The 9338-nt window shown below is 44.0% G+C and overlaps 4 non-coding genes across 4 annotated transcripts; 3 read left to right on the top strand and 1 right to left on the bottom strand.

Annotated features, from left to right (window-relative positions):
- Positions 1-1521: 1521 nt before the first annotated feature.
- Positions 1522-1595, bottom strand: TRNAN-GUU (transfer RNA asparagine (anticodon GUU)). Its single transcript has one exon. It is a non-coding gene; the product is annotated as a tRNA-Asn (tRNA).
- A 2881-nt stretch (positions 1596-4476) lies between these two features.
- Positions 4477-4550, top strand: TRNAN-GUU (transfer RNA asparagine (anticodon GUU)). The gene has a single exon. It is a non-coding gene; the product is annotated as a tRNA-Asn (tRNA).
- Positions 4551-6604: 2054 nt separating this feature from the next.
- Positions 6605-6678, top strand: TRNAN-GUU (transfer RNA asparagine (anticodon GUU)). The gene has a single exon. It is a non-coding gene; the product is annotated as a tRNA-Asn (tRNA).
- A 2054-nt stretch (positions 6679-8732) lies between these two features.
- On the top strand, positions 8733-8806 carry TRNAN-GUU (transfer RNA asparagine (anticodon GUU)). Its single transcript has one exon. It is a non-coding gene; the product is annotated as a tRNA-Asn (tRNA).
- Positions 8807-9338: the final 532 nt, after the last annotated feature.

Raw genomic sequence — 9338 nt, 5'->3', positions numbered from 1 at the left:
CCCAGGATGTGACCCACACCAGTCCACTAACACCCAGGATGTGACCCACACCAGTCCACTAACACCCAGGATGTGACCCACACCAGTCCACTAACACCCAGGATGTGACCCACACCAGTCCACTAACACCCAGGATGTGACCCACACCAGTCCACTAACACCCAGGATGTGACCCACACCAGTCCACTAACACCCAGGATGTGACCCACACCAGTCCACTAACACCCAGGATGTGACCCACACCAGTCCACTAACACCCAGGATGTGACCCACACCAGTCCACTAACACCCAGGATGTGACCCACACCAGTCCACTAACACCCAGGATGTGACCCACACCAGTCCACTAACACCCAGGATGTGACCCACACCAGTCCACTAACACCCAGGATGTGACCCACACCAGTCCACTAACACCCAGGATGTGACCCACACCAGTCCACTAACACCCAGGATGTGACCCACACCAGTCCACTAACACCCAGGATGTGACCCACACCAGTCCACTAACACCCAGGATGTGACCCACACCAGTCCACTAACACCCAGGATGTGACCCACACCAGTCCACTAACACCCAGGATGTGACCCACACCAGTCCACTAACACCCAGGATGTGACCCACACCAGTCCACTAACACCCAGGATGTGACCCACACCAGTCCACTAACACCCAGGATGTGACCCACACCAGTCCACTAACACCCAGGATGTGACCCACACCAGTCCACTAACACCCAGGATGTGACCCACACCAGTCCACTAACACCCAGGATGTGACCCACACCAGTCCACTAACACCCAGGATGTGACCCACACCAGTCCACTAACACCCAGGATGTGACCCACACCAGTCCACTAACACCCAGGATGTGCCCCACACCAATCCACTAACACCCAGGATGTTACCCACTCCAGTACACTAACACCCAGGATGTGACCCACACCAATCCACTAACACCCAGGATATGACCCACACCAGTCCACTAACACCCAGGACGTGACCCACACCAGTCCATTAACACACAGGATGTGACCCACACCAGTCCACTAACACCCAGGATGTTACCCACACCAGTCCACTAACACCCAGGATGTGACCCACACCAGTCCACTTGTGACCCACACCAGACCACTAACACCCAGGATGTGACCCACACCAGTCCACTAACACCCAGGATGTGACCCACACCAGTCCACTAACACCCAGGATGTGACCCACACCAGTCCACTAACACCCAGGATGTGACCCACACCAGTCCACTAACAACCAGGATGTGACCCACACCAGTCCACTAACACCCAGGATGTGACCCACACCAGTCCACTAACACCCAGGATGTGACCCACACCAGTCCACTAACACCCAGGATGTGACCCACACCAGTCCACTAACACCCAGGATGTGACCCACACCAGTCCACTAACACCCAGGATGTGACCCACACCAGTCCACTAATACCCAGGAAAACTTTTTCATACAGGAGCAGAATTATTTTGGTTGTCTCAATATAAAACACTCGCCCCCGGGTGGGCTCGAACCACCAACCTTTCGGTTAACAGCCGAACGCGCTAACCAATTGTGCCACGGAGGCTTGACCTTAACCTCGTGCACTTACCTAGTAGTGGTTGTCTCTGTGTTATAATGTAACGATGGGCAAGTGTGTACGTTTGCTGCTTGATCATTTTAATGTAAGACGTACACAATGGAAGAGTATTCCTGGGGACAGCTGATATGGAATGGCAGACACACGTGAGTTGCTGAATCTTTGCAATAAATGAAAATGAAATCTCCTCCAGGTTCAGGGACTGACCACCTCAAATACGATTAATTAATTAAGGTCTGATGGACTGATTACTTCATCTTCATTTCACTACTATTCCTGCTGCCTCCACTGTTGCTCATGTGTCCTAATCATCAATTTTCTTTATGGCTAGTGGGAGACTGTTGAACAGTCTTGGGCCTCGGACACTTACTGTGTTTTCTCTTATTATACTAATTAAGCCTCTAATTTTTGTTGGTCTGGAAAGTCTTTTCGCTATCGTAAGGAGTGATTTCTGTGTGCAGATTTATGACGAGTCCCTCTAGGATCTTCCAGATGTAGATAATGATGTATCTCTCTCGCCTGCGCTCCAGTGAATACAAGTCAAGTAACTCCATGTGTTCCCAGTAATTAAGATATTTGACGGAAATTATATGTGCAGTAAAGATTCTCAGTACATTCTCTAGATCTGCAATTTCACCTGCCTTGAATGGAGATGTTAATGTACAGCAGTATTCCAGCCTGGAGAGAACAAGTGATTTAAAAAGATCATCTTTGGCTTGGCATCTGTTTTTCTGAAGGTTTACATTATCCATCCTATCAGTTTCCTCGCAGATGTGACAGTGGCACTGTTGTGATCCTTGAAGATGAGATCCTCTGACATTAACACTCACAGGTCCTTCTCACTTTTTTCCGCTCTATTGTGTGAGTTTGTAGTTCACTCAGTTTTAGCTATTATTGCCTCCAGTTTTCCATAACGGAGTAGTTGAAATTTGCCCTCAGTGAACATACTGTTTTCTGTTGCTCATTGGAAAACTTGGTTTATATCTGCTTGGAGATTTACCGTGTCCTCAGTGGATGACAGTCTCATGCAGAGTCAAGTATTGTCTGCAAAGGATAACGCGGTGCTATAATTTACAGCTCTGTCTGAGATGAGGATGGGGGCGAGTACTGTGCCTTGTGGAGCAGAACTTTTCACTGTGGCAGCCTCCGACGTAACTCTGTTTACCACGACTCTTTGTGTTCTATTGGTTAAAAAATGTTGAAGATCCATCTGCCCATTTTGTCACTTACCCCATCAGCACGCATTTTGTGTGCTATTAAACCATGATCGCACTTGCCAAAGGTTTTTGCAAAATCTGTGTATACTACATCTGCATTCTGTTTATCTTCGAATGCATCCGAGACGATATCATAGTGATCCGGTAGTTGAGAGACAAAATGAGCCTGTTCTAAACTTACGCTGCTCTGGACTGTGTAACTATTAGGAATCCCCGAAATCTGCAGATGTCCTCTGAACCAAGATTCCATATTGTCGGTATTTTATACCTTTCTTGCATAACTTGTCAGACACTGCAACATCACTGAATCTTGGTTCAGAGGACATCTACAAGACATTCTTCACGGCTCCTAAAACTAACCCATCATGCTCAGCATAACCCATCATGCCCGACATGCTCAGCATAACAAGTGGCTTTCTATGTAGTAGTATGTCATTGTTGTCAGCTAGGACTGTATACCATGTACATGTACTTGTATTTGGGTAGGACCTACTTCCACTGGGAATCCCGCCTACCAGTGACTATGCCCTCGTCTGCTTCGCGTCCCTATCCACTGACGCCTATATAACCACCAGTCTCTTTTCCTTTGCTCCAGATTCTTTACCACCACGGTGCTCTCAACACCAACTCCAAGGCTGAAGGACTGATTACCTCATCTTTTGTATATAGTTCTACTGTCTTCTAAGTATGTCCTAGAATCTGTATTGATAAAGCCACTGGATGGCGAAACGTCTACAATGAAGATATCCAGATGCTGCACATGTGTCTTAACTTTCATCTTGTCGGTATCGTATACCTGTCTTACACAGCTGCAGGGATGTAGGTCTCTGGTCTTGTATAAGGCACAACACCACCTGCTGGGATGAGATAGGAGTAGTTGAGTGGGTGACGTGTGAGTGTGTTCACCAGTTCAGAGATCCCTGCTGGTTTGATCCGAGAACAGGTCTCTAAACAGGTGGTCCTGTCTGTCAAGTTCCTTTTTCTTCCGACACTTGTCCTCCTGATGTCCTTTCTTGTGGCAGTAATTGCTCTCTCTCTCTCTCTCTCTCTCTCTCTCTCTCTCTCTCTCTCTCTCTCTCTCTCTCTCTCTCTCTCTCTCTCTCGAGTTTACTTCTTTTCTTCTGTTTTCCTAAGGGAAATATACCTTGAGCATACTTCAGCTGCCAGAAAGTTGATCCTCTCAAGGCACTGGTTTGGATCCATGTTATTTTCAACATCTTTCCAATATGTTACATGTTGATGTTCTTGTTGAAGTTGAATTTAGTGAAAGCACTCTAGTATCAGTATGTATTTCGATGGTCAGGACTCCTGCACATGTTAATCTGGACTTCGATTAGACTGTGATCCGAATTAGTTGTTTTTGATGTTATGTTTCTCACCAGGTGCACATTATTTAGGAAAAAAAGGTCAGGTGTGTTTTCCAGTCCCGTAGGCTCCACTATCACTTGTCTTAGGTTGCATTTATTGCAGAGATTCAGCAACCCACGTGTATGAGACTTTTCATTTGTGGTGCTATAACATTATTATCTAGATTTTTCCATTGTGTACGTCTTACACTAAAATCATCAAGCAGCAAATGTACACACTTGCCCATCGTTACATTATAACACAGAGACAACCACTACTAGGTAAGTGCACGAGGTTAAGGTCAAGCCTCCGTGGCACAATTGGTTAGCGCGTTCGGCTGTTAACCGAAAGGTTGGTGGTTCGAGCCCACCCGGGGGCGAATGATTTTATGGACACAACAAGAATAATTCTGCTCCTGTATGTTGCGAGAGAAAAGTATGTCTTGTGGTTTTTCAGAAGGAGGATCAAGCTTTTAATATTTCCTGTGCTGAATAACATTCATGGGTCATGCGCTTCACCTAATTAAAATAGTCCAGTCCAGCAATGTTTCTTCATGACTGCATGAGATGGAGCTTCCCAGTTACTCGTAATCGTTCTTGTATTTGCGCTGGACTTACCTTCTAAAGTGCTCCGGGAGCCTCCGGGAGCCTCCGGGAGCCTCCGGGAGCTACTGACGCAGTTGAAAAAACACAATATTACGTGGAAGTCTTCAAGATATTATGGACAGTTGTAGACACTTGCAATATTCATCAAAGGTTTATAATCAACTGTTTACTCTTGTCTCTGTGCTTCAGTACTATTGTAAAGACAATGACAGACTAGAGATTATCATTATTGTACACCATGGGAACCTTGACTCAGCTCCAGTGGTAAAACACAAGATAAATTCATAGGTTTAGAACAGGTCATTCTTGCCTCTCGCAACTACGGGATCACTATGATACGGTCTTGGATGCACTGGAAGATAAGCAGAATGTACACAGATTTTGCAAAAGCCTTTGATAAGTGTGATCATGGTTTAATAGCACACAAAATGCGTGCTAAAGCGATAAGTGGCAAAATGGGCAGATGGATGTTCAACATTTTATAACCAATAGATCACAAAGAGTTGTGGTAAACAGAGTTACGTTGGCGGCTGCCACTGTGAAAAGTTCTGCTCCACAAGGCACAGTACTCGCCCCCATCCTCATATCAGACAGAGCTGTAAATTATAGCACCGAGTTATCCTTTGCAGACAATACTAGAATCTGCATGAGACTGTCGTCTATTGAGGGCACGATAATTTTCTCCAAGCAGATATAAACCAAGTTTTCCAATGAGCAACGGACAACAATATGTTCACTGAGGGCAAATTTCAACTACTGTTATCGAAGACTGGAGGAAATAATAGCTAGAATTGAATGAACTACAAATTCACACAATACAGTGGAAAAAATAGTATGAAGGACCTGGTAGTGGTAATGTCATCTTCAAAGATCACAACAGTGTTACTATCACATCTGCGAGAAAACTGATAAGATACACAATGAAAAATCTTCAAGACAAATGATGCCAAGCCAGTGATGGTCCTTTGTAAATCACTTTCTCTCTAGGCTGGAATACTACTGTACATTAACATCTCCATTCAAGGCAGGTGAAATTGCAGATCTAGAGAATGTACTGAGAATCTTTACTGCACATATAATTTCCGTCAAATACCTTAATTACTGGGAACACATGGAGTTACTTGACTTGTATTCACTGGAGCGCAGGCGAGAGAGATACATTATCTACATCTGGAAGATCCTAGAAGGACTCGTCATAAATCTGCACACAGAAATCACCCCTTACGATAGCGAAAAGACTTTCCAGACTAACAAAAATTAGAGGCTTAATTAGTATAATAAGAGAAAACACGGTAAGTGTCCGAGGCCCAAGACTGTTCAACAGTCTCCAACCAGCCACAAAGAAAATTGATGATTAGGACACATGAGCAACAGTTAGGTATTTTTATTGTTGAACCGTATCGCGTCCAGAGTAGGCTGTGGAGAAATTTTCTCCAGGAGAGGGGGATATCAGCCCCTTGCAGCCCTTTCAGCCCCCTACAAATTTATTTAACCATAATTTGGTGAGGTAAATTATGCCATACATAGGCTTCTTCAGTCAAGTATGGAGGCAGCAGGAACTGTAGTGAAATGAGGGTCCATCGACCTTAAAGAAATAGTTCTTGTGGTGGTCAGTCCCTGAACCTGGAGGAGATTTCATTTTCATTTATTGCAAAGATTCAGCAACTCACGTGTGTCTGTCATTCCATATCAGCTGTCCTCAGGAATACTCTTCCATTGTGTACGTCTTACATTAAAATGATCAAGCAGCAAACGTACACACTTGCCCATCATTACATTATAACACAGAGACAACCACTACTAGGTAAGTGCACGAGGTTAAGGTCAAGCCTCCGTGGCACAATTGGTTAGCGCGTTCGGCTGTTAACCGAAAGGTTGGTGGTTCGAGCCCACCCGGGGGCGAATGATTTTATGGACACAACAAGAATAATTCTGCTCCTGTATGAGAAAGTTTTCTTGCGAGAAGAAAGTATCTATCTTGTGATATACAGGAGGCTCAAGCTTTTTATATCTCTTGTACTGAATAACATTCATGGATCATGCGCTTCACCTAATTAAAATAGTCCAGTCCAGCAATGTTTCTTCATGAATGCATGAGATGGAGCTTCCCAGTTACTCTTAATCGTTCTTGTATTTGCGCTGGACTTACCTTCTAAAGTGCTCCGGGAGCCTCCGGGAGCCTCCGGGAGCTACTGACGCAGTTGAAAAAACACAATATTACGTGGAAGTCTTCAAGATATTATGGACAGTTGTAGACACTTGCAATATTCATCAAAGGTTTATAATCAACTGTTTACTCTTGTCTCTGTGCTTCAGTACTATTGTAAAGACAATGACAGACTAGAGATTATCATTATTGTACACCATGGGAACCTTGACACAGCTCCAGTGGTAAAACACAAGGTAAATTCATAGGTTTAGAACAGGTCATTCTTGCCTCTCGCAACTACGGGATCACTATGATACGGTCTTGGATGCACTGGAAGATAAGCAGAATGTACACAGATTTTGCAAAAGCCTTTGACAAGTGTGATCATGGTTTAATAGCACACAAAATGCGTGCTAAAGCGATAAGTGGCAAAATGGGCAGATGGATGTTCAACATTTTATAACCAATAGATCACAAAGAGTTGTGGTAAACAGAGTTACGTTGGCGGCTGCCACTGTGAAAAGTTCTGCTCCACAAGGCACAGTACTCGCCCCCATCCTCATATCAGACAGAGCTGTAAATTATAGCACCGAGTTATCCTTTGCAGACAATACTAGAATCTGCATGAGACTGTCGTCTATTGAGGGCACGATAATTTTCTCCAAGCAGATATAAACCAAGTTTTCCAATGAGCAACGGACAACAATATGTTCACTGAGGGCAAATTTCAACTACCGTTATCGAAGACTGGAGGAAATAATAGCTAGAATTGAATGAACTACAAATTCACACAATACAGTGGAAAAAAATAGTATGAAGGACCTGGTAGTGGTAATGTCATCTTCAAAGATCACAACAGTGTTACTATCACATCTGCGAGAAAACTGATAAGATACACAATGAAAAATCTTCAAGACAAATGATGCCAAGCCAGTGATGGTCCTTTTTAAATCACTTTCTCTCTAGGCTGGAATACTACTGTACATTAACATCTCCATTCAAGGCAGGTGAAATTGCAGATCTAGAGAATGTACTGAGAATCTTTACTGCACATATAATTTCCGTCAAATACCTTAATTACTGGGAACACATGGAGTTACTTGACTTGTATTCACTGGAGCGCAGGCGAGAGAGATACATTATCTACATCTGGAAGATCCTAGAAGGACTCGTCATAAATCTGCACACAGAAATCACCCCTTACGATAGCGAAAAGACTTTCCAGACTAACAAAAATTTGAGGCTTAATTAGTATAATAAGAGAAAACACAGTAAGTGTCCGAGGCCCAAGACTGTTCAACAGTCTCCAACCAGCAACAAAGAAAATTGATGATTAGGACACATGAGCAACAGTTAGGTATTTTTATTGTTGAACCGTATCGCGTCCAGAGTAGGCTGTGGAGAAATTTTCTTCAGGAGAGGGGGATATCAGCCCCTTGCAGCCCTTTCAGCCCCCTACAAATTTATTTAACCATAATTTGGTGAGGTAAATTATGCCATACATAGGCTTCTTCAGTCAAGTATGGAGGCAGCAGGAACTGTAGTGAAATGAGGGTCCATCGACCTTAAAGAAATAGTTCTTGTGGTGGTCAGTCCCTGAACCTGGAGGAGATTTCATTTCCATTTATTGCAAAGATTCAGCAACTCACGTGTGTCTGCCATTCCATAGCAGCTGTCCCCAGGAATACTCTTCCATTGTGCACGTCTTACATTAAGATCATCAAGCAGCAAACGTACACACTTGCCCATCGTTACATTATAACACAGAGACAACCACTACTAGGTAAGTGCACGAGGTTAAGGTCAAGCCTCCGTGGCATAATTGGTTAGCGCGTTCGGCTGTTAACCGAAAGGTTGGTGGTTCGAGCCCACCCGGGGGCGAATGATTTTATGGACACAACAAGAATAATTCTGCTCCTGTATGAGAAAGTTTTCTTGCGAGAAGAAAGTATCTATCTTGTGATAAACAGGAGGCTCAAGCTTTTTATATCTCCTGTACTGAATAACATTCATGGATCATGCGCTTCACCTAATTAAAATAGTCCAGTCCAGCAATGTTTCTTCATGACTGCATGAGATGGAGCTTCCCAGTTACTCGTAATCGTTCTTGTATTTGCGCTGGACTTACCTTCTAAAGTGCTCCGGGAGCCTCCGGGAGCCTCCGGGAGCCTCCAGGAGCCTCCGGGAGCTACTGACGCAGTTGAAAAAACACAATATTACGTGGAAGTCTTCAAGATATTATAGACAGTTGTAGACACTTGCAATATTCATCAAAGGTTTATAATCAACTGTTTACTCTTGTCTCTGTGCTTCAGTACTTTTGTAAAGACAATGACAGACTAGAGATTATCATTATTGTACACCATGGGAACCTTGACACAGCTCCAGTGGTAAAACACAAGATAAATTCTTC

The sequence above is a fragment of the Cherax quadricarinatus genome, unplaced genomic scaffold (genome assembly GCF_038502225.1).
Source record: "Cherax quadricarinatus isolate ZL_2023a unplaced genomic scaffold, ASM3850222v1 Contig610, whole genome shotgun sequence".
Classification (NCBI taxonomy): domain Eukaryota; kingdom Metazoa; phylum Arthropoda; class Malacostraca; order Decapoda; family Parastacidae; genus Cherax; species Cherax quadricarinatus.
Note: the sequence above shows the minus strand (reverse complement) of the source record. Positions and strands in the feature narration are given on the sequence as shown.